The sequence below is a fragment of the Phasianus colchicus genome, chromosome 1 (genome assembly GCF_987193195.1).
Source record: "Phasianus colchicus chromosome 1, bPhaCol1.hap1.1, whole genome shotgun sequence".
Classification (NCBI taxonomy): Eukaryota; Metazoa; Chordata; class Aves; order Galliformes; family Phasianidae; genus Phasianus; species Phasianus colchicus.
The window spans coordinates 29,357,671-29,383,685 of record NC_143436.1 but is presented as its reverse complement, the minus strand read 5'-3'; the positions used below and the strand labels follow the sequence as shown (position 1 = coordinate 29,383,685).

The following is a 26,015-nucleotide window of genomic DNA, read 5'->3' as shown; positions in this document are numbered from 1 at the left end:
GTGTTTGAAAATACTGTTATGAAGGGCTAACCTTAACTGTTATTTCATTTTTAATCAAAGGTAAGCTTTTTGCAAGCAAACTCGTATTTTAATACAAAAGTTATTGCTTCAAATATTTTATTTCAGAATCTTCATACAACTTATTATTTTACTGCTTTTCTTACTTCAGTGAGAAGCTTCTCCCACTCCGTACTTCGTAACCTTGGTAGCTACTTAAGCATGTCCTAGCAACACAGCAGCTAGAAAAGCACAGAAAAAAAAATAGAGCAGCACATGAGCAGCAGACAGTAAAAGATCTACAAATACGGTAAATAATTTAGGAGAAACAATGAAATTGTCTCCAAATTCTCCATCATTTTTGAAAATAATGAAATACATGTTTCTTATATTTCTCTTCTCTGCACTGGTGGAACCTGACCTGGAGTAGGGCATCCAGATGTGGAGTCTTCAGTACAAGAGAGATGTGGACCTATTGGAGTCCATCCAGAGGGCAGCCACAAAAATGATTTATGAGATGAAACAGCTCTCCCACAGGGACAGGCTGAGATAGCTGGGGCTGTTCAGCCTGGAGAAGATAAGGCTCTGGGGAGACCCGAGGATATCCTTTCAGTATATAAAGGGGGTCTATTAGAAAGAAGAGGACAGACTCTTTAGCAGGGTCTGTTGTGATAGAATAAGGGAATATGGTTTCAAGCTACAAGAGGAGAAAATGGGGTTATATTGGATACAAGGAAAAAGTTCTTTACAATAAGGGTGGTGAGGCACTGGAACAGGTCACCCAGAGAAGTTGTGGAGTTTCCTTCCATGGAGAAATACAAGAGCGGTCTGGATGTCTACCTGTGTGACCTACTGTAGGGAACCTGCTTTAGTAGGGGAGTTGGACTCGATCTCTCATGTTCCCTTCCAAGCCCTGCAGTTCTATGATTCTGTTTTGGATGCTCCACCTCTGGAGACTTTCAGATCAGGCTGGGGGCTCTGAGCAACCTGATCTAACTATAGAAGTTCTTGTTTATTGTAGTGGAGTTGGACTAGATGACTTTTAAGGGTCTCTTCCAACTCAAACAATTCTATGAGGTAAAACCAATTAGATTTATTTAAATATTTATACATTCATATAACCAAGTCTAAACAGGAGTCAAAGATGGCTCAGAAACTGACTCACTTCAGGACAAGGAGAGGCTGGTATCCACTAATAATTACCACACACATACAGCAGGCACTGATCCAAAGCATGTAGGCTTGTGAAACAAAGGCAAGAAGCCCATGCTATGACTAGTGAAGGATGCAGAGAAGGAAAAGAGGAGAGACACAGAATGAACATGAAGGTCAGGGAATTCCACTGATCCATTGCTGACTGGGTTCCCAATGTTCCACTGGCACCCAGACACTTTAAACTATTTAATATTCACAGAAATTCTGTGGTCCCAAGGTCTCTCTCTCATGCATACACACAGACACATGCTCACAGAACAGATGCACATGCAGTGAAATGTGTAGTTCACAGCAAAGAGACTCTATAAACCCTTGGCAACTATCCCTTCCTTGCAGGCATAAAGTTTATTAAGGAGAATCTCTGTTAGAGTATGTTTGCATAGAAAACAAAACTACACATAGATTGAACACGTTACCAGTTCTTGCACATATGAAATCTACAGGTCTACATGCCACTCTGCAAACCATATCTAATGTTGCATGGTTCAGAAATGGAAGACCCAATCTTATGAGACACAAAACGAGATTCTCAAAGTATAATTTTTAATACATTCAAAGAAGCATAAATTTTGATTTTTTTTTAATTTTAATGAATGAAAAAAATCTAGTACATAGATATTAAAAAAATGTAATGGCTATGGGTTGTTACTGTATTTTGTAATTTAAAAATTAATCCTTCAATGACAAGCACCTCTGATTGGTTTCCTTCCCCATCTGCCCTCAGATTCTTGCAATACTGTATGCAGCACAATGGGGTAGCAAGAGACAAAAAGCTCCACGGATGTCCTACGCTAGGGTATAAATGAAAGAAAACTATTCACTGAAAACATTGCACACGTTTGAGAGATTGTACATGAAAGGAATCCTTAACAGCAAAGAATGAATTGGAAATCTGGAAACAAAACGTCATCTTTCTACCATAACGAGAGACCAAGAAAAGGCTCATAGTTACTGGTCATAGCACAAACAAATATGAAATAATGTCTAAACAGCTCTCATAACTGATGTACTGTGTCTTGCTGCAAGCAGATAACTCTCCAATCTTCCAATCCATAGATTATGCTGATATTGCTGGGATTATAGCTTACATTTTGTTTTTTCAAATCCTATTTTAGAAAGCAGACTCAGCTATGAGAACACTACTGAAGCTGAATCAGAAGTTTGGCCTGAGTTGCTTGCAGACGCACATGTGATGAGTCATCTGGAGGGAAAGAGGCAGTAGGGGAGGAGGTAGGACACACCAACAGTGTTCCTTCAGATGACAAGGAGCAAGATACACTAAAACTGCTTTTACTCTGAGCCTCCTCAGGCACGTGATCGTAAACAGCCCAGATTGCAGAACTGCAGAAGAAAACAGCCCTGTCTACAACTAACCTGAGATCATGCACAAGCCTCCTCCTCTGAAGACAGTAATTAGACAAGTAATCAATTCTAGGAGATGTATATATATCCTGTTGGGAGAAATTCAGGGCATGAGCCTCCATTTGGTTACTCAATGTTTCTGTATGTTTTAGAAGGTTCATTCCACCAGGAATGATCTGAGGCTCTGGAAATGTAACACAATGGATCCTAGCAATGGACCAATATATTTTCCAGGAGATAGTACAAGAAAACATTGTCTAGGATTTGAAGACTAGCAAAGCCATGATTAAAGCTCATTCAAATGAGCAATTACTATTACTTTCAGCAGTCAGTGATCTTCTATCCATTCTGTACCTTCAAGGAGATTTAGGGAGAGGAATCAAAAGATTTACAGCCCTGTACTTGCCTTTATTCCTTCTAAGTTAAGCATAGATCTAGATTTGCTATCCCACTGCAACCCTAGCTCCTTAGAAATAAATTCATACATTCCAGGTGCCTCTTCATCTACTACCAGTTTTGAAGACTGATAATATGAATGTTTTTTTTTCAGAGATAAACACACAGATCATCAAATAATGCAGAAATGATTCTGGAGTTTTAAAGCTGTTAGATTATGATTTCCTTGAAATAATTAGTGCAAAATTAATACCCACAGTGTTACACTGTACTAGACACTTTAATATTCATAGTTATTTAGACATAATACACTCCTGACACAAAAGCCTAGAAAAATATTCAGATAATTAAGGGGTGATCTGTATTCCTCTGCAAAAATACATCATCCTTCAACAAAGGCTAAAGCCCTCCAGCTATTAAAATGCATAACATTTGCTGCCTTTACTCATTATAATTACATTTTATTAATGCATAAATCTATTCAGATCATCCATTAATATCATCTGCCCATTCTGTTTTATAACTCTTCCATAAATTTATAATAAAACAAGAAACCGCGTCTTTTTACTCTGTTATTGCAGATAGTGATTAAAAATAGTGACTTAACCAATTTATCCCTTTCCATATTGAACTGTTGTCCTTTGCCCTTTTTATCCCCCTGTAATCCATTCCATTGGTCTTTTACCAACTGATTTTGTAAGCTCATCTTCTGTGTTGTGGAGCACTATATTTTTTTCTGAAATTTCAATTAATAAAATCCTTTGTTTCAGCTTCTTTATTACTTCATACCCCTGTAAATATAAACATGGACTTATGCAGTAGCAAACTATTCTGTAACAAATTCAGCATTGCCAAGCTTTCCACATGACAGACAGGTAAAAAAAAAAAAAAAAAAAAAATCAGGGATTTCTTTCCAAAACATCTTGGTATAACATGGCAGTCTCTTTCAATACTGTGTTTCTTTGCCTATTTCTCATGCTAACATGTTTCCTAAAATATCTATTAAAATTGGACTTTGTACAAATACATGTAACGTTGCCTAGCAATACCTTTAGTGTTTTTATAAACTATCAAGTCAGGGCAGTGCTAAAGCCATTGTGCATTCCCAATATCAATTCCTAAAGTCACAGGGAATTGAAACAGAAGACTGAAAGCAGCATTGCTTTCTGTCTGACAAACAAAAAGGAAAAGAATGTGGATGAATGTTTTACAAGACTCCGGGCCTCATGAATAAGAGGTCCTGTCAAGTATAAACTTAGTCAAGGCATGGTAACAAGAAGATTACGTTTGGATACTTCTTTTTCATCTTAGCCTGCACTAGCAGGTTATAATAGTCCTGCCTTTGGATGTGATCATTTTTTGTTAGGCTTAGTGTAACTTGGTGGACTTCTAGGATTTCTGCCTAGACAGATTATAAATTTATCAGCTAGTTTTCCTTGCTTTTATTATCGTATTTCAAGTGTAACTCAAATATTTTACCTCTCTCTCCTTTCTAGGAAAAAATAGCACTGTATCTTCTATGAAACCTCTTTCTTTATAGACAAATTCCTCTTTCATACAGGACAAAGACGTTATTCCAGTCTGTAATCAATTCAGCCATACAATATCTACCGGTAAATTAAAAGAAGTGCAATAACTGAGATATGGGTGCAATAACACTGACAGCAGAACGAACATTTTCCTACTAATGCCCCCAGCAAATCAGATGTACTTGGAAAAGAGACTGCTGTTTCTATGGAGAAAAAAACAAAACAAAAACACACACCTATATGCATGCTCACACATAGCATCCTCAAAATCTAAACTGGTAGTCCATCAGATTGTTTTTATAACAGATACTCCTTCTATGTTCTGTATGAAGGTGTTCCACTCCTTCAGTGTGAAGCTAATACGTGGTGTTAAGCTATCTAATCCTTACTTTCATATTTCTTGCTTCAGCTGACATGTTTTCTGCTAGTCTCTTAAATTTTCACTGTTTGCTCTCACACAAGGTAGTAGTACTAAACCAAACAAACAGCCCTTGCTCAAAATAATTGAGTACATTTTATATTTATATAAGATATATAATGTACATATATATATATATATATATATATATATATATATATATATGAACAGCACAAAGATCCAACTGCAATACAAGACAGGGTTTCACTCATGAGTGTCAATCACAGCAAGGGAAGGACAGGGCAAGAACAAGTGCTTATGGATGTCAGAGGAAGCATTAACAAAAGCATAGTGACCAGACTGAAGAAAATTATGATATTACTCCATATGGTAACATGAGGTATTTGTCTTGAAAACTATGCCTAGTTTCAGAACCCTGAAATACAAAACACTGAGGAACCACAGAATGGCTTGGGTTGGAAGGGACCCCAAGGATCACCAAGCTCCAACCCCCCCCTTCCACAGGCAGGACCACCAACCTCCAGAAAGAGGAGGAGACCTTTGAAGGTCAGATGATGTATATTTGCCAGATAGAGTTGCTGGGACAAGTAAAAAACCACGCTGTTAATGTATCTGATGTATCCAAGCACCTAAAATTAGATGGAAAATATTCAGGTCTTGATAGCTGTTTGCCATTTAACAGACAATCCTAGTGGCATGTTACTGAGTGCATATGCATCACTGAGATGCGCTCAAATATGTTTTCAAGATCCTTCACTATTTCTTTTGCAGGAAGCTGAAAGCTCCGAGTGCTCTTCAGAGCAAAAATAGAACAAAGACTGGTTTAATATTTCTTGTCCTTTCTATACCTTCAACTTCCAATCTTCATTAAAATTATGTTTAAAATGTTTTTAAATGTTTCAGTTCTTAGATTGTTTTCATGATTGCCATAAAAATCAATTCAAATTTGCAGTAACATACATAGCTCTGTAACAGTCAAGAAAAGTTCTTATAAAAAGAAACCTATGCATCAACAATTGAGATTTATATATTTTCTTCACATGTCCTATCTTAGCATACAGAAGAAAAAAAAGTTACAAGAGAGCTAAAAAAAAAAAATGAGCATCTGAAGAAAGAGTCAATTTATTTTAACCAATTTATATAAGGAAACTTGAGATAATAAGGTGAGGAAAAAAAAAATCAGGCAAAACCAGTTTATATGAACTTCAATTACCTTAGAAACCATACATATACTCTATTTTGATCCTTATTTTTTGCATTTGTCAGTGGATCTTTTTATTAATAAGGACAGCACATAGGGATATAAACAGTTGACAATAATCATGCCCACATCACATTAAACATTGTCAAGCATGAAAAACTTCAAGTGTCTACTTTTTAAACTGTTTAAAATATACACTATTGAAAAAATCATTGTTAGAATCTCACAAGCTGGTCAAATCAAAATTGCCAATATTGTTTTAAATAAGTGTTGAACTGGGGAGGCACCTCACAGTGTGGCTCTGCCAGCAGGACCTGCCATGACTCAGACTGAGACTGAGATCACAGACCAGCAAACAGGGTGCTCAGTGGATGACAGGAGAGCAGCAGATGTTGTTTATCCTGGCTTTCATAAGACTTTGACACTACCTCCCATCAGATCCTCATAGGCAAACTGATAAAGGATAGACTACATAAGAGAACAGGGAGACTGAAAGCTGGGTGCACACCTGGGCTCGATGGTTGGGATCAGCATGAGGTCCAGCTGGAAGCAAGTCACCGCTGGCATAGCCCCGGGGTTGACACTGGGGCCAGTGTTGTTCAACAATTTCGCTAATGTCCAGGATAACGAGGCAAAGTGCACCCTTAACAAGTCTGCCGTTGCTACAGAACCAGTGAGAGCAGCTGAAACACCAACTGCTTGTAATGCCACGCAGGGTGAGTTGCTTCCTGATGTCCAAGACTCTAAACAATATATCAGACTAAGACAACGTATTTGTTTCACCAATCAAATTGTTGTGTTGTTCACTACAGTATTATCTGTATCACCATATATCCCTCACTTCAATGGATTTTTTTTTTGCCACTGCTCCAGTCAGTATTCAAGCAGTAATGTTACCTTATCCATAAGAGTCTAGGGGGGGAGAAAAAAAAATCATCCTTTTACTTTCCGTTCTGTTGCAACAAAGTATTGAAAATTTCTCTTTAAAACTGTTGAAAAAATGAGAGGAACCAAGAAAACGTCACTGAGGAAAGCTAGAACATCTCATTCACGAGGAGCAGGCACCTGTGCACTGACCCAATTAGACATTCAAACACTTGTCACTCTGGAGCTGGCTGGTTGTCACTCATCCAAGTAGCTCCGGGGGGCCATTGTATGGTGGCATTCCCTGACCCAGGAACTAGAGCTATGGAAGCAATGAGGGCACAGGGATAGGGTGCCAGGATCCTGGGGAGCAAAAGCAGCCAGCAGGAAAGCCAAAAGAACCTTAGAACTTCCTTAACTTGATTACCATCCAAAAAGCCTTTCAGAATCTTCAATGGTTATCTTTTATTCAGAGCAGTCTAGTTTCAAAATCTTACAGTAACAGTCCTCTTTACACAAAGCAACATTTAACTCTTGAGTGACTGACACACAAACCATTTCAGAAGAGATCTCTGAAGCAGAAAAAAAAATCTTTGTTGGAAGGAAAGGATATACTAACATTACTTTTAGAAACAAAACCAGTACAGTTTCAGCATCTACCCACTTTTCTGTTTTAAACCACGTACTGACGCTGTCAGCTCAAATACACAAATGAGGCCTAACATACTGCAGCCGTCCACGCCTACACACTATTGAAGATAAAAGGTCTGTTCCAGTGTATACAATACCATATTCAAGACACAAAATCAGATTTTTTTTTTTATTCAATAAATTCAGATACTAAAACACAGATGACTATTCAGCAGCTACTAGTAACTTCGAGTAAGGCTACCTCTGTTCTCATGCAGAAAGACTTATGCATTTCAAATACAAGAGCAGGAAGGGGCTGACATTGAGAAAAAAAAAAAAAAAAATCAAAGCTTATTTCAAAAACTTCCAAAACTGGCATTTTAATCTTAGGAAAAAACTGTGAGACTGAAGAATTCAGAATATCCCTATCACCAAATATTTATAAATATTTATGACCTATGCTAGAAGGAAAATCTCTTTGGTACAAAAATACTTTAAGTCTCCCTTAAATTCTGTTTCTCAGACTGATTTGTTTACTAGCTGACTTGTCACGACACCTGTTCTCTCCAGCAGGGAACATCAGAGATGATTAAGCCTACTTTCAATTACATGAAGCTGTGAAATAATTTTAGCTGTTTTTCCAGTTAATATATTTGATTTGAGCAGTTCAGGTAAAAACTGTGCTGACATTTTAAAGTTTATATTATTTACAACCTGGTAACCCAAACAAACATGGAAACGCAGCAAAATCCAGAGTGCGTTATATGAAAATTCCAAAGTTGAAACTTTCAACATAGAAACTCAATGTCAGTAGCTTTTTTCCTCTAAATTTAGAGATTAAAATTTGAAGGAAAAAGTTCTTACCTTTGTACAGAAAAACTTCTAAGCAAGATGATCTGTGTATTTACTTTCCCTTCTCTCTGTTGTATAGCTGGTCTTTTGCCTTACTGCCTTGCCTGCAAAAAATGATGTAGAATCTGAATTATTACACAGGCCAATAATCACATTTGCTGTTAAAATATAACAAATACACCAGGTATGTCCTCATAATGGTGCAGTGCTAAAACCTGTATGGTTTATGTGAGCTAATTGAAATGTTATTTTACTAGCAGCTAACATCTATATTGGTCTGAAGGAAAAATGGGAGGAATCAGGAACAAAAAAAGACAACAACTCCATAGCTTTCAAAATTATTTTTCTCATTTAGCTCTACAAAATAACATAGCTAGATCCATCAGTTCAAACCAAATCACCTATTTAAGTATTTAATGTTTTCTGTATCTAGGTTTTCTCTGAATCCAGTGAAAAACCCTTTGTTGCACAAAGGCTGACTAAGCCAGTGAGAAAGTCTAACCACACCCTCATGAATTTCAGTAATCTAACTTAAGTCATTCTGAGTACTCGCTTCAAGATCAAACGCTGCAGTGTTCTTCAGGATATAAATGTTTCAGCATCTAAGACATCTACTGGAAGGTCACAGGAGCACCGTCAGCAAGCTTCTACTTCAGGGAAAGTTTTGGTCATAGCTCTTGCCAGAGATCTGGGCTTACAGTTAATTTGTAAGCTGTTCTTTCGATCTCACACATTCTAGGAGAATATCACAGGGCGTGGGTTGGAAGGGACCTCAAGGATCAACTAGTTCCAACCCCTCTAGCATGTACAAAGATGCACCCACTTGAAGGATGAGACAGTAAATCTCCCAAATTAGAAGTACAACACAAGGAAAGAGAACACAGCAGGAGAAAGACGGTTGTGAATTCAGATACAATCTTCCTCATTTATTCATGAGAACTCTACAAGCAGTTCCTTTTTTCACTCAATCTTTGTTACTTTAATGCCCCATTTTAGATATATTTGAGCTTTTGTCAAGAAGAAGGTTGCTTGTATGTTAAGTACATACGGAGTAGAATTTTCAAGAGAGCAAGGTTCAAAGACTATAAATTTTGAAGATGAGCCTCAAAAAAAATGTTGAGCTGGGGATTTCCATTGCAGCCCTTTAGCTTTACAGTACATTGCTTATCTGCAAATTAAGCTACGTTTGAAACAAACAGTCCTGATTTCAATGAACCGGTGACGAAACGAAACACCAGAAGTAACAGACAAGTACCACTGCAGTGAAACTACTCAATATTTTATACAGCACACATTAAAATACAAACTTTATCAGTAGAAAAGTTTATCATTTACTCTCAACAGTAGATCAGCACTATCTTATACAATTAAATATGAGAAAATCCAAAAGTTAGTGACCTGGTAATATCATTTTCCTGTCAATTTGATAATGCTGTCTAACAATTTCCTTCTGTGTATTTTCAAATCCAGATTATTTTTAAATTGTTCTGTAACCCAGTAAAGTTCTAACTGTTGAGCAGACCTCTCTTGTATCTGTTTCTTCCAGCAGAAAAGAGCACTCTTCTCATACATTGCTTCCTATTCTACTCTTTCTAATCAACCTGTTGCTCTTACATAATAAAGCACTGGGAAGAACACATTGTCTTTGTAACTTTAGAAGTTTGGCATCTATCCTTTATTTCACTGAGGTGAAAATCACTTCATTACCTTTATCTTTACTTAGGCACTCAAATCCCTCCATACTTTGCACTCACACTTCCCACAGGGACCAGCTTGTCACATACTAACAGGACCTCAGTTAGCCAAAGTCAGCATTGAAACTGCATTCAGAATTGTTATTTGCAACTGCTAACTGACCAAAATCCTTGAGTATGACCATAATCACACATATCCTTTCTACACAAAGATGATGGATACATCTGTCCTCACTCACACTGCCTCCCAGATGCTTTGTCTCACCAGATCACCCACACCTACGGGAACAGTCCATCCTAGGGCCCACATCCGCAGGGCTGAGCTCGCACAAGTTTTGGCTTTCTACTACAGACAGTCCCTGCAAGTCAATGAATCTCCAAACACCCCCAGTGCCCCCACACAGCACTCACACTGCTATGCTACAAACTCATGGCTTCGGTGGACTGCCATGCAACTCCCTTGAGATGCTGTGAACTACAACACCAATTAGCTCTATATTAGGGCCACAGACACATCGTGGTAGCCAGATGAAACTCAGATTACATTAGGTGATATATGGCCAGTCTGTTTTATAAGAGACTTGCCAATTATCCTATCAGAATGACAGGAATTTGTCCCTGGTTGGCTGTTATCACCAGTAAAAACAGCTGTAGCCTCAAGGATTATGTTTAAAACTTAAGCATGACAATAGACTCAGGACTGCTTGTGCATACAACTTCACATACAGAAAATGGATAACTGAGTATTTGGCTTGCAAAGAAATAGGAGCATTTGTACCATAGGAGAGCAGTCATGAGTAAGACAGCATGAATGAAACAAGGAAAAAAAAAATCAAAGGGTTAAGAACATGGTGTAAAAACATTCTAAACTGTTACACACACACACACGCACACACACAAAAAGAAGTCTAAAGATTGGGTGAAATAAGTTGAAGAAACTAATTTTTCACTTATTGGGTGAAAGAAGTTAAAGAAATATAAAATCTATCCTTTACTTCTACACATCAGATCATAATCCTTACCGTGTACTTACTCATTTAAAATGTTGTGAAACATTTATATAGGTTAGATGTTTTAAAGCAGTAAAACTAATAACATTGATAGATTTCAGGTAAGTACAATTTAGAATGAGAAAGTATGCATTGCAATTAAAAATATGCAAAAAAAAAGTTCAAATTCTTAAGAAATCAAAACACAAAAATTTCATTTTTATTTTATAATCAGAATGGCCAAATGGTTTTAGAAAAAATGTATTCCATATATTCATCAAAAGGTAGAACATTCTTATCTTCTTAACATAACCTTAAAAAAATAACACTAAAATGGGACAATACACAGTTTTTTTCCTAAAACTAATACTACACACACACACGTATATAATTCAGCTTCCTTTTACTTCACAACACTGTAGGAAAATATTTAGCGCAACACATTTTGAGGACCTGGAAAAATATTTGCTTTACGACATAAAATACATTTAATGTATTTAAGTACTGGTTTATGCTATTCAATACTGCAGAGATCTAGCATTCACCCTCATGTCATTTCTTCTTTCAGAATTAAGGAGTGATGAGGAGCCCTTGGAAGAGGAGAAACTACCCTGGTGGTTGATGAGGGCAGTGATTCATCTTTCTGTCATATCTATCTTATTTCTGGCAATGCTCAACCCCAGATGATTCTGACACAGTAATAACAGAAAGAAAAAAAAAACCACACATCCTGGAAATACACCAAAGATAACCGATCAATTTTTCATTCTTCATAGATAAATCCACACAAATACATTTTCTAAAGCAAGTAGTCCAGCCCAGACTGTATTAATATTTTTTCCAGCAATGTGTTCATTTTATACAAACTAGTTCAATATATTACAACAGTCAAAACAGAATTTATGTTTGTTCTCATCTTTAATATGTTGCAAAGTTGCAGCCTTCCTCCATGGAAATAAATTATACAGTATTCATTTCAATTCTTAGATGGCTAACCAGAATTAAATGTTTCAATAAGTTATACAGAACAGTCTGTTCTTGCATCAGAAGTTTAAATTCCATTTCCCCACACTCCTGCTACTCAATAAATCTAGCTAACTGCTACCAAGGTACACAGACCTCAACCACATAACAGATCAAGAAGAATCAGAATAGAAAAGGGAAATCAGCCATTACCTTGTGCATATAGCTGTACAGACCTCCTCTCTAATTTTTTTTTTTTTTTTTTTTTATCTTCTTTCTTTTGTTTTGTTAGTGGGAGATAGGGATTTGTAACACGCTCCCTTCCACATTGTAATCTTGACAAGAGTCTGCTGCTAAGCTCCACAGTCACAGCGCTGTGCAGAAGCACGCACAAAAAGCCCTTTCCAGCAACCAATGGCTTTGTCCTCGACCTCCCATGCTTCTGTGTGATCAGCACAGGCTTTGTGGCCATACAAAGGAGGTTAAACATTTCCCTGTATTTATTTAAAAGCAGAACTAAATCTGCATAGCTGCATGAGCCTTTCAGTAAAATGATTCTCACTGTATCGGGCATTTTTTCTGTTAAGAGTAATTGGCTTCTTCTATCTATGAAAATAAATACATATATATTTATATAAAACTGACAACAATTTTGATCTAGATCGCACCTTATGCAGAATTTCCTCCTAAATAACTGCTTGGGAATTCCCTTATTCCATTTCTCTTGTCCATCCTTTGGACTAGATTGCTTGCCAATAGGCAGCCCTCTGCTGTCCACTGATACCAACCAATATACGGTGACAGGTGAAATTCTGTGAGAAAGAAAGCATACACGTACCAGGAAATAAAGGAAAATGTGTTAGGAGGAGGCCACCAACTTTACACATCACACCAAACTCCGGACCACCTCTGTTTTCCAAGGAACCACCCTGGAGCAATGCTGGTTATAGAACAGTGCCTTTAATCAACTGCTAAGGAAAGAAACTTTTAAAAAGTTCTAAGTCTAGTTAAAATGTAAAATGTTTCTAACTTCAAGAGAGTTGCAGCTTTTCTAGGGAGCAGCCTTGGAATCCTGTCAGCATTTATTAGCACCAGCATTAGCTCCGAACAATAACTTCATCTGCTCCTTTGAAACCTACTCTGATTTCAGGACTTGCTTAGAACAATGCTTTCCTTCACAAAAGCACAGTCTCTACAGAAGAATCTACTTCAAAGCAAGTTGCCAGTAAGGTTTGTAACAGCTACAACCACCTGAACACCTAAACATAATGAAATAAAAACAGAGTGTCTTAATTGAGTTCCCACTTCAGGCACGTCCCATGCTTCTGGAGATATAAAGAACTCCGCTGAGAAGGCAAAATCTTGGAAAAACAGAAGTTACAGGCAATTTGGTTTTGATGTGAAGGTTTGTCATCAGTTAATACAGTGCTCATTAAGCAACACCATTCAAAGTTATTTAAGAGTAATTGGCTCCTCTGCCATTTGAAGACATTGCTTTTTAATTGCACATTTACAACTGTATATTCTAATGAAAACAGCTGGAGTGAAACTGTAAATAATAAACTACTTACTATGCCACAAACAAGTTGCAATGTTATTTGCATTTAGTAATATTTAACTGTGGTAAAAGATCACTATTTTCATACCTTCAATCATTCCCTCCAAAAATGAAACCCCAAATGAAAAAGGCAACTTCTCTTACTGAGTAGCTTAACTGTTTGCTCCCCTCCGCTTTTGACAGCACACTTCGTCAAAAATAGCTAAAATATAACTGATTGAACAAACATTCTCTTTTTAACTGGGCCTTAGCAGAAGTTATTTTCTTAATTTTTAGAGTTGAATGATGAAGGGGCAGGTCTGATTTTGTTGTCTGATTGACCAAGTCTAATCAGAATTATTTCTGCACACTGCTTCACTACAGCTGTAGCCCCATTAAACACTAAATGTTCTGGAGGCCCATTCCCTTTCAGCTTCCCACTGTGATTCGTACTCTTCAGACAGTAGCTACTCAGTGGGTTACTCAAAACACTAAAAAAAAAAAAAATGGAGATGCTATATTTAATGGTAAGCTCAAAACCCATAGCAAAAATCTGTCACTTGGCTTTGTCAGGATGGCAGCTATGAAAACAGACTCTTTAAGGTGGCGACTTAAAAAGAACCCTATGAACTGGTTTTCTTACCCCACAATACTTTTTTATTATGAGAAAGCTTTCAGTCATAACAGCAAGTTTTTTCTTTGACAGAAATGATCGCGTATGCCTCTAAAAATACTCATTGATTTACATACATTTTTCAGTAATCATAATATTACCCATGGCATCTTGTTTTACATCTTATTACCATTTTAGTCTCAGGAAGCCTTTAAACTAATATAGCCATTAGGAATGTCTTACTGAACAATTTACATGTTAACAAAGCTACTTTTTAACCTATTGAACTCTTTAAGCTAAAAACATCTGCAATATGCAGATGTAGTGCACAATTCCTTGTTCTGACACCCACTGTTAAAAAGATAAAAGAAAAAATAGATTCCAAAAAATATTAAGCAATTGCTTGATGATGCTGACTTCTCATCTATCTCCCTTTTCATGCATTTTTGGTTTTCCCTTCCAAATGGCCTCAAACTCTTTTAAGATGTATGATAATACTCAGGGGAAAAAAAAAACCAACAAATTCTAAGGTTACAGTCATACCAAAGTTTAGTTAGTGTTAATACTCAGCTGAGTTCTTCAAGTAGCTTGGTAGTTAACCTTGTCTTAGCATTTAAAAGGCATGCGATCCAAAACTCCAGAAAGATAGCATGGATCAGGAGCACCATGCACAGGGTGTGTGATCCCAAAACGTTTAAACTTTGGCAGTTAGATCAACCAAGGCCTGTCTGAAACACCGGAGGAAGAAAAGGAGTGGTAGATTTGAATCATCTAACATCAAATAATCTAAGCCTAGAGATAGAATAGGCATGCTGACATAACAGAGCTATCCAGCTATGTCAAAACATAAAATGAATGTTAACTGCTATCTGTACACCCCATTCTCAGAAAGCATTCCAAATACTTGGGAGATGAATTCTGAAGAGTGACTGGTAAGTGTTAAGTGTTAGTATGAAATCAAGATCCCTCAATAAGCACAATACAGCAAAATGCTTTCACAATGCTCAACGTAGATAGGCAGCAAACTAGAAAATTGATTGCTTTATGTCAAAATTAAGTCAATATAAAAAAATGTAGTATGGGAAATATATAGGGAATGCAGTCACTAAACTAAGACAAAAGGGCTAAAACTGTTCTATGACTCTACGACTTCACTGAAGCTGTTGAAGAGAGACCTTTCCCACACATACAGCATTTAAGCTGTTTAGCACACAGAGCTGTTGTCAAGGAGAGCAAGATTTCCCAGCAGTGACTCCAGACTGAGAAGAGTCCTCTTCAAACAACTCAAGGTTCATTCACTTTATTATTTTAGCAGCTATAGCACATACAGCTTGGCATTGTCAGAGACACAAGTGAATGGGCTTCTTTTCCTCCTTTCATATTACATTTGATGAGGCTGTTACACAGTGAGGTTCACAGCGTTAAGATTTTCTCCAGCATTATTCTCTCTTTTTTTCCATGAGGGAACTGCTTTTCCCTTCCTTTGCACACAAGGAGTATCCCTGACCACTGGATGCCTAGGCCATTTAAACACAGGGACCGCTTAGACACACTACACATATGGACAAACGTGCAGCTCATAAGCTCCAGGACAGGGAAATTTATCAGCACACACAAAACCCCTCACAGCATCAGCAACAAAACCAATTAGCTGATAGCACACTGCAATGATGGGAGAAATCACTGAAATACTAAATTAAAATCACCTTAAATTACAAAAAGATTGAATGAAGCCAGAGAGAGAGAATGGAAAGAGAATAAAAGGAAGATGATTACAGCTAGAAGATGATAGTCAGAGTCTTGGTTGTAGGAAGGAAAAAATACATACAATGGCTGCTCTAAAAGTATTGCCTCCTCTTTTATTCTGTTGACCCACAATGTCAGAGGCAGATGGTGGTGTATGACAAGTAGAGGCTGAACCTTCCCACCAACATTCCATTCCATTTTGTTTCCATGCAGTAGATGGCAGCAGAAGAAAAGTCTGACAAAACAGCATCTGACATGAAAGTGCATATGAAGCAAAGGCACCATATGGAAAAAATGGTACCCACTGACATTCATACATTCTTGCAGAACATCTATAGGGACCAAATAGTGGATTTGAGCACAGCGGGTGGTACGTTTCAGCAGTGCTGACAGTGGGTCTATGCTCAAGGGAAAGGAAAGAAAAAGAATATAGTGAGTCATATTTTGTTGCAGAAATCTTTTCATGGTGCTTCAACTTCCCAAAGGCTTCTCTTGGTATAAAGGACATTATTTCAACTTCTGCCTACAACGTATATACATATTAATGCCCAAAGAGGGAGCTGGATGGAACTGGACCAAATCTCAGTTCTTCTGTCCGATCACATCTGCCATCATACCCAGAAGCAACTAACTCAGTAGTCTCTAATTTGACTTGAGGCCTCCGAGCTGTCTCGCCTTCCTGCAACAGTTGGAACAAATTTAACAGCTCTCTGCTCAAACCATGACTGCATCTTGACTAGCACCTAGAAACTAAGTTTATCCACCTGAGTCTCCCAAGGACTGCTCTCATAGGTACTCACAGAGAATACCTACCACAGGAAAGGACTGGGCTCTCTCAGGCACTAACACAGCACAGCTCCCTCTATAATCACAGCTGGAGAAAGAATGCACAGCAGCATTTGCTCCTTTACATAAAGCAGGACTAAACCATCAGCATTTTCTCCTTGGCGGCATGGCTTCTGCATGGAGACAGAAGATACCACCTTTCCTCATTTCTGTAGAATAACAGACGGAATACGGACACACAAAAATGATGTTTAAACACACAATGTTGTTTAAAACAACAACAAAAACAGCAATAAGTTATTCTCTTCATGGTTTTTCCCAATCCCACACATTTTGTCAAATGATTTCTTACAGACTAAGGAAAGCCTAAGAGTCTTCATAAGAACATGATCTCTGCAGAAGTCTGTTTTGCTACTATCAAGGAAACCAATTGTTTAGAAGTCTCAAAATAAAACTGGAAATTTGCAACAAAATTCTATTAAATGCATGCTCAGAAGAAGAAAATAAACTACTTAGAAGTTTTGCTTTAACATCTGTTACACCATTAAAGTGATGCTCTTTACAGAACAGTAAGTGAAAAAGAGAGTCACCGTCTTCCCACCTCAGAGGGCAATGGGATACCATAAGGATTTTTTGTTTTCTTTTCTGCAGCTCCACCCCAGGGAACAAGCAGCAGACACATCGTACCCCTTTCACAGCAGCTTGAGAAGGAAGGTGTCTGGAATGATCCTGCCCCTCAGAGGCTGGAGCTGCCAACTGTTCCATTCAGTTATCTGCAATTTGCCTCCCACACAGCAAAGCTGCTTTGGATCTGGCTCAGCATGACTGGAGAGAGCTGGAGCAGCTGGAAGGGCAGCCCTGCTGCAGCTCTATGCCCCAGCAGGCACAGCTCCTTGAATGGGCTCCTGAAGCAAGGGAGTTGCTGCTACACAGCCTCCTCCTTTCACTAGGAGAGCATGATGTGAGCTCACAGGTACTATTATTATCATGGGGGATCCGTAAATTACTTAGCTTTTTATTTGGAGGAGGAGGAATATCATTTACATATAATTTCTATATTTAAGTACAGCCCATTTTAAGTACTTTTTGACTACCAAATTGTATACCATGTATAGAAATGTAAAATAGCTACCTGACATACAAATTCAGTGTGTTCTCCATATATAGAATGGGTTTTACTTGCACAAGAGAGGCTGCAACCCTGGCTTCCAAAAGACTAAAACCTGGGAATCAATGCATTTCCAGCAGTTTGCAAAGTTAACAAACACAGAATGTTTCTCTTCAAAAGGGCAGATCTCATGTACAAATGTAGCCTTAAGGTTCAAAGATTGATGAGCTTATAAAATATATAGTAATCAAATAATACTACAAGTGGACTTTGTTTCTTCCCTTTGAGGGGCTTTTAAGGGCACGACTAAAATTGATGCATTACTTTATCCAATATATAACAACACTCACTATCATGGTATAGTACAATCTGTGAATGGTCCGGTACAGCTTTAATCCATTGATCATATGCTCCCCTAATTTACTTTCCAACCTGCAGTGAACACCTCTTCCCATCAGTACAATTTCCAGTTCCAATGAGTTATGCTAGCCCTTCTCTCCAATGATCTTCACCTATTTCTCTAACTGGACTGGGAAAGTCAGCCTTTGATGACAGGAAATTATTTTAACTCTTTTGGTTTGTATATACAAACGAATAACTCATCTTTCCCTGAAGTCACACCCTGATAGCGTTGTTATGTCATCATCAGACCTGGCCACAACTAGACTTATGGCACAGGGCCATGTTTTAACCTACCATATGAAAATGTGTGAAGATTTAGCATTGCATTTTACTCAGGGACCATTTTCTTGCCTCCTAAAGTAACAGAAAATCCTTTCCCATCAAAATGGAGGAAAACATAAGATGTTCTTGAAAATAGATTTATCCACTTCAGAAACCAGGAAGGTAATGGCATTGTTAACAAGTATATTTTACCTTTTTTGCTGACAGAGGGTTTTCATTTACTTATCTTAATACATTGTATCAGAAATATGTCCAGATAGAAAATGCTATTACATATCTTCACAGACCAGACATTAAGTTGTAGGTAAAATAACATATTGCAAAGAGAAGGGGGAAATTCACAGAACTACTTAATGTCTACATAAAGAACTGACCCCTCACCCCATACTCCCCCCCCTTACTATTATTATTTTTTTTTTTTTTTTGCAATGTATTCGAGTTACTTTACTCCATTTTTAGGCAGTGCCACCAATCACTGGCTTTCAGTGAGTAAAACAGAGGACATAACAATAAAGGAATACTTTGGTTCAGAAGCTGTGCTGCACAAAAGTCCATGTTATGGTAAATCCAAAGGTCTTACTGGAATTCTGCAAGTATAGCCTATTCCAAATTATGAATCAGTCTCAAAGAATAGAAAACATTCTGTATTGACATCTGATTATTCTGGTAGGTCATTTTTGACTCAGTGAGTACGTAAGCAAATATATATTCACTAAGTTCTAAAAAGAAAAGTCCATTTCATTCCTATGTTGCAATGGTACTGTTCTGCAAGTGGAAATCAAATTATTTTTTCACTGTGTTACAGACTGTCTAGGATAATCCATCAGCACAGTCAGTGTTTGTATGCATTCACAGTTCCTCCTTATCAGAAAAGTAATAATACTTGGGCCACAAGCACCACAGGCGGAAAGTAATTTTAAGTTTAAAGCAATTTTAAATTTAAATTTCACTCTCAAAATTCTAAAAAAAAAAAAAAAGCAAGAGATTATGTGTATATTGTTAACAAAGCCAAATCCAATGCAGGAACTAGCATTCAAACAGTCTCAAGGAAGGAAAAAAAGAAAATAAAATAGTGGCTAGAGGTTACTTGAAAGGACTTATACACATATATCAATCAAGGTTAACACAGAGAGCTACTACCACACTTTGAAGTACTGAGCTTTAAAAAAACACAGCAAGTTAAAGCTATGGTGTCATTAAATATTTAATGTTATTTTTACTTTAAACACTGACAAGATGTCTACTTTATCAAAATAAAACATTAAAGAGCATTTGAACTTTTTTTGAGATCAAGATTCAAGTTTAAAGCACTCAGTGCAAAACTTTCAACTTCCAGTTTCCTGAGAACATTTAAAAAGTTCTGCTTTCCTGACAGTTCAACACTATAAAGATATCTTCAACGAGTTTATGAAAACAACAAAAAAAAGAAAATCACTCAAAATATAGTTAATTACACAGCTATAGAAAAACTCTTGTTATATTCTTCATCATTTAAGACAATTTCTGTTTTATATTTAAACAACCTCACACTGGGGATAGTTTCATTATAAAGCCACCCAGACTACTTGGCTGTTTTCACAAAGACCCCAACAGCCTCAATGTAACCGGATCAAAGATGCTGAACTTGGAGTAATTCAGGTGACATTAAACAGAGTAACAGTGCCAGTCAGTTGTTGGAAAAAAATTATATATTCTGCCATCCCACCTGCATTAGAAGGATAGTTAACAATTCACATGTTCACAATGAGATACTATTTGAAGGCAAATTAATTTCATTTATTTGCAAAACAAAAATTAAAAACTCTCAATAATATAGATTTAAATAAAATATTATTTTACAAAGCCTTTTTACAGGTAGCTTCAATGCACCATTCAATACTGCATAGTCAAATAGCAGCTCTTATTTTACACAGCATATTGAGAACTGAAATGACTTAAGGCTATGAAGAAGTAGCAGATGATATACTCCAGTATGACAATTACACAAGCTTCCATAGACAAAAAAAACTCAAGCAACGACAATGTCAGGGTAACAGATGCTCATTCCTCTCTCTGTTCTGCATAGTCCTATTAGGCTTATCTGGCTCTGGTTTGTGTCTCCTTACCAGTACTCAGTGCCCTGACCCCGAGCTCCCAGTCCACCATTCAAATCAGGCACTTATTAGGAATTATCAATGGTGGCCAGAATATAACACATACTTTTCTATTTTATTTTATTTTTTAATAAAGGAAAGCAAACACTGCAATGTATCTGTATTATGAAGCGCCTTCTGCTGAACACCTCTCAGTCTAAATTAGTCTCCCATTCAAGAACAAATTCTGCTGCATCCACTGAAGTCTCTGCAAAGTACATCCACTCCCTTATTACTCATCAGAAGCAAGCAACTAATGCATCTGGATGTATGCAGCTAATTCAGGAACCCAGATATGGAAACTCTGAGAAAAGAGCCAGGCTGACTGGCTGGTAACAAAACAGTCTGCAGCGCTGTCTGTGTAAAATGGCAATAAAATATCTGCATTTGCTTGTGCATGTATTTTAGCACCAAGCATGTATATTGATAGCATCTGGTAAAGCTACAGGGCATTGAAATAGTTCTCACCTGCAGAGGTAGGCTATCCACAGAAGCCACCTGGCTCCTCTAGCAAGATGCCTAACACCAGATGATGAAGAAACTAAACTCCACATTCCTGTGCCCACAATGCCTGTGGCTTGTTTTTGCCCTAGGAGGAAGAGAGGAACACAAACAAAAACAGACTTGTAAGAGCTGATTTTTGGCTACAAGGCCAGAAAACCCAACAAGCTGTTGTGAGGCAGTGAGTATCAGGTGCTCTGCCCTCCTACAGGCTGGGCAGCACTGTAGGACCCTGCCATGACACTGTGCCATCACCAGGCCCAGGGTGGGTCTGCAGAGCAGGCAGCACTGGGGCTTTCCACTCCATCCCATATTTCAACAAATATGAAAGTTTTAAATTACTACAGAGCAAAAAAGTCTACCCCAGAACACTCAGAAGCCTACTGGTAGGTATCTGGACAAAGAAACCAGGTCTTTCGTGCTAGAAATGGCAGGGAAGTCAGGCCTACAATGCCAGAGATTTTGCAAAACATTTATTGGGAGGTTTTGATATTTAATGCTATGGGCGTGCTTGCCAGCTTTTTGTAGGGGCACTTCCCCCACCACCCAATTCCATGTATATTTCATAAACGGCATATGGCAGAACAAAGTGTTATCCTATATCCATATCAATAATTAAAATCAAGTTTTCCAGCAGCAATTTCATCCCTGCCCCTTGTGTAAACATGATTTATTACATCAACTTCAGCATGCCTTACCATATAATGATTACAATTCACATTATTATAAGAACAAATTTGCAACCTTTAGTCTAATGTTTCTACTGAGTTCTTAATTTTGCAAGTTTAGGTCCTTCAGCAAAACCTTCATACTAAGATTTCACAAAAAAACTTGGAGATAAGAACTCTTATATGGCATAATCCTAAATAATCACAGCTTTGACACAGAGTTGAAAACTTCAAGTCTGCTACAGTTAGCAAAGCATTAGTTAACTAAAAAGAAGCCTCAAAAAGCAAACGTCATTTTGCCAAAAAAACAAAAAACAAAAAACAGAGGAGACAACTTACGCTTTTGCAGTGGATTATACAGAATTAATTACAACTCTAAAATTTTGGAGTCAGCTTTCAAAGCCATGTACAGTATACCTTTCAGAAGCATATTTTAGTCAAGGGATAGGACATATAAAGTTCTTGTTCTTGCCCTGCTGCTCCTTAACTAAGGGTCACACTCTCCACAAATCAAGCTTTAGTTTTCCAGTTTCTTAGGGTTTCTCCTGGTCACCCACATCCTCCTGGCTTTACTCTTATCTATTTCACTCTTCCTTTCCCTCCTCCAAATCCATGTACATAAACAAGCTTCCAGTGTTTCAGGCTAACCCTTTTCTCCCCATTCCTCAGCTTTGCAGTGCTGATCCCTTTGTCAAATCACACTTTGAATACATGTGTAATGCTACCAGCAATGCAGGGACTTAATAAAGCCCCAAGCTGCTAGACCACCCAGACTGTTTATTAGCTTCCTACATAGCTCTCATAGGTTGCCTCAACTAGATTTTTAGAATTATTCTTCACTCGAGTGCTGCTTGCATTAATAAGACTGCCTCAGTCCTGGTTCTCTCAACAGTACTCTAACACCATCTTAGGCAGCCGTTGTACTCTCAAATACTCTCTCTTGCTCCCAAGGACACACAGTATGTCTATCCAAGAACATCCTATGGGGCTGCACGACAGTCTTCACATTATATCAAATACTTTGAACTAAACATTCCTTGCCTCTTCACAAAAACATCAATTGATTTAGAGCACAGAATGACTACGTATGGCTCAGAGGAGACCCAGAGCCGAATACCACATGGTGCAGATGTAGCCAGGGTACAAGAGGAGGCAGACCCTAACGCTGCTTAATCAGTCACTTGATGCAGTTCTGACTGCATCACTTCCACTTTTAAGAACTACGGGAAGAAGAGCTACGTACAGAACTGGAGCAGCAGAGTTGGCTCAGATAGCTTGGCAATGTCTGGACTGGTCAGAACGAGCAATACTTAACTTTTGTCTCAGCCTCCCACATCCTTAGGAGCATGCAATTCAGGAATGCAAAAAGAACATCAGGTAACACACGATTTTTTACTATAAACATATCCAGAAGCCCCTAAAATGACTGGGATTCTCAGGCCTGAACCTCAAAGCCATTGTAGAGCCCCAGCCCCATCTGTCCTGCTCAGAGCCTTGCAGGAAGCCTGGCAGCAAGGAGCAGCCTCCCTCAGCTATAGGGGAACATAACAGTGTCAGCATGAAGAGCTCTGCATTCAAAAGCAGCACATTGGAAGTAAAATTAGCTCCAAGTGCTAGATCGTGACTTGGCATCTAATCATTACACAACCTACATGATTCACTAAATAGAGAACTCCCAAGTGGCTGACCTTAACAAAAGCAAGCCTCCGCCATATACCCATGGTGAGATATTTTTTCAGAAAGAACCCTGCCATACACACTCTTCAGCAAAGCCAGATTGTTGTGGGCACTCATTTTATGTTCAATTTAATAGATCGTAATTAGACACTGAAGTATATGACTGTTTCAATTACGTGATAAACTCCATCTCATTCTTTAAGAAAGACACTTGAATATTTCATAGTGTAAGCCCAGAGAGTATTTAAGATATTTTAATGTCATTATAGCTTTGGATAAATGGAGGTTTGAATTTTAAATACATGTTGCTGTAATTGTGTCCTTTATTTTTGGTTTTGCTTAAATTGAGAAAAATCAGCACAAACATTTTAACTCAGCTGGAAAAGTCTGCAGTTTGAGAATTTCCTACTACTTTTATTAATTCTAACAACACAATAGATTATGAGTCATTTCAACCCAATCAACAGCTATTTTCTTTTTGTTTTGTTTGAAAGCATTAAAACCTTAACAGAACACTATGTGTTCTAGAGCTTCGAAACTGATATTTCAGCTTTCCTACAGAGCATACAGAGGACTATTTACAAAAAGACAACAAAATCTAATATTAAAAAAGTTCTGAGTGTGAGAACAAGACACGCTGACCACTGATTCAAGTTCTCATGTTTATATTAATAAGTTTTAAAAGCTTCACATCCAACCCCATTGACACTCCACTTGTCTTAGCCTTTCTTTCTCAGCCTTCTGACCATTTGCCTTTGTTGCAGAGTCCTCTCTGCAGCTGCCCACTGATCACTCTGTCTCCAGGGAGAGGCTGTCTTCCACATATTTGTCACTGCCAGTTTCCTCTGCCAGTGTCCTGCAGAGTACACACTTGGACTAAGACTACATGATAAGAGCTTGAGTAATTCACATAAAGTGAACGATTCCTAAATTGCTGCTAGTACAAATGTATCCATATAATGCACTGTTATAATGAATTGATTATTTAAACAACGTAATAAGCAGACAGGATTAAATACTCTTAATGCTAATTGTTTTAAACATTCCTTTTAAGAAATTTAGTGAGAAACTACAGAATAATTGTTTAAATTTCTATCATTAAAACAAGGTAATACGGAAATGTGGCAAATTGACAACAGTAATTTCAATTCCTCTGAAATATGAACTTTTAGAAGTGTATTTTGCATCACACTCATGAGAAAAAGCTCTTTAGACAAGTGTAAAAAGGTAACTGTATGCCTCTCCTTACACCTTGACTGAATTCTGCTTTTCTCTGTGTTCAGAAAATAATTTATGGGTCAGATACTAGAAAGCAACTCCTTGAAAGTTCACCTGGGGGAAATGGGGAAATTGACTTAAGTTAATCAAACAACATCTGACAACTGACCAAATATCACTGATTGCTAGAAAGTATAACGAACTAGATTACAATCCTGTTGCAGGCAGAAGTAATTTAATTGAAGATAGACAGCTAATGAGGCCTTCCAAAGCAATACATGCTAGCACAAGGCATAAACAGATCAAGTCAAATTTAATAGCTATTATATCAATTGAAAACGATGTAAGGAAAAAAGCTTTTAATACATCACATTCTCTCAAATCATGATGAATTGGGAATCATTATTTGAAACTGAGGCTTTGTCACTGTTCTCCTTTACACTAAAAAATGCTGAAGTCAGCATTCAGATGTCATGGATGCTTTTCTTCCCTGCATTAAAGAAATAAAATTAAATTACAGCATTTCACAATACATTACTTTTCAAAGACTTAACCATAGTACAGCAAGAAATAAAAAGTGCATACTTAAGCTCAAACAGTGATGCAAGTCAATTGAAATCCTGCCAGTTAAAGACATCAACCTTTGTGCTCAGGTGCCATTAAAAAGAAACTGAAGACATTCCAAAATCTGTATCTATGACATGGATCATCTATCTGACGATACACAAAAGTCCTTACAAGGTATTTCCTTAAGAAACTTAAATGAGGCAATGCATGTACCATAAGAAAGGAAAGTGGCAGAGTCTCAAGAACTTTCTCAATCTGATTTAACACTTATCTGAAATCTATAGTAACAAAGGCTTGATATATTCTGACAAAAGAGTTTGTATTTGCAGGGGAAAAAAATCTCTACATCCTGGTATTAGACTCAGAAAAGTTTCTTCTGCCATCATTCAATTTCAGCACTACATGAACAACCCTGTATGCACACTTGCTCTTCACAGCCCACTGCTGTAAAGCAGCACTGCCTGGCAAGCATCAGGATGACAAAGGACGTTCCAACAAACAGAGGTCACCCACTGCTTTCCATAAATCATCTTGGACTTCATTGATTACTTTAACAAAGGTAGTTCACATTTGCCTGCCTTGCACTGAAAAAAAAAAAGAAAAAAAGACAATGACAACTCAGTATTATAGAGAAAGCTAAATAGCTTCGTAGACATCAGCCTAATAAACAGGGAAGAAAAAAATTCAGTTGTTCATGGGTGCTTACT

General features: G+C 37.6%; 1 protein-coding gene across 3 annotated transcripts in view; it reads right to left on the bottom strand.

Annotated features, from left to right (window-relative positions):
* NRCAM (neuronal cell adhesion molecule) overlaps positions 1 to 26,015 on the bottom strand; it is a 144,509-nt gene that overhangs the window by 90,700 nt on the left and 27,794 nt on the right. For all 3 annotated transcript variants that reach the window (XM_090137758.1, XM_090137750.1, XM_090137767.1), the window contains exon 2: positions 8,438 to 8,529. The gene's annotated coding sequence lies outside the window, so the exon portion shown is untranslated. The remainder of the gene's footprint in view (positions 1 to 8,437; positions 8,530 to 26,015) is intronic.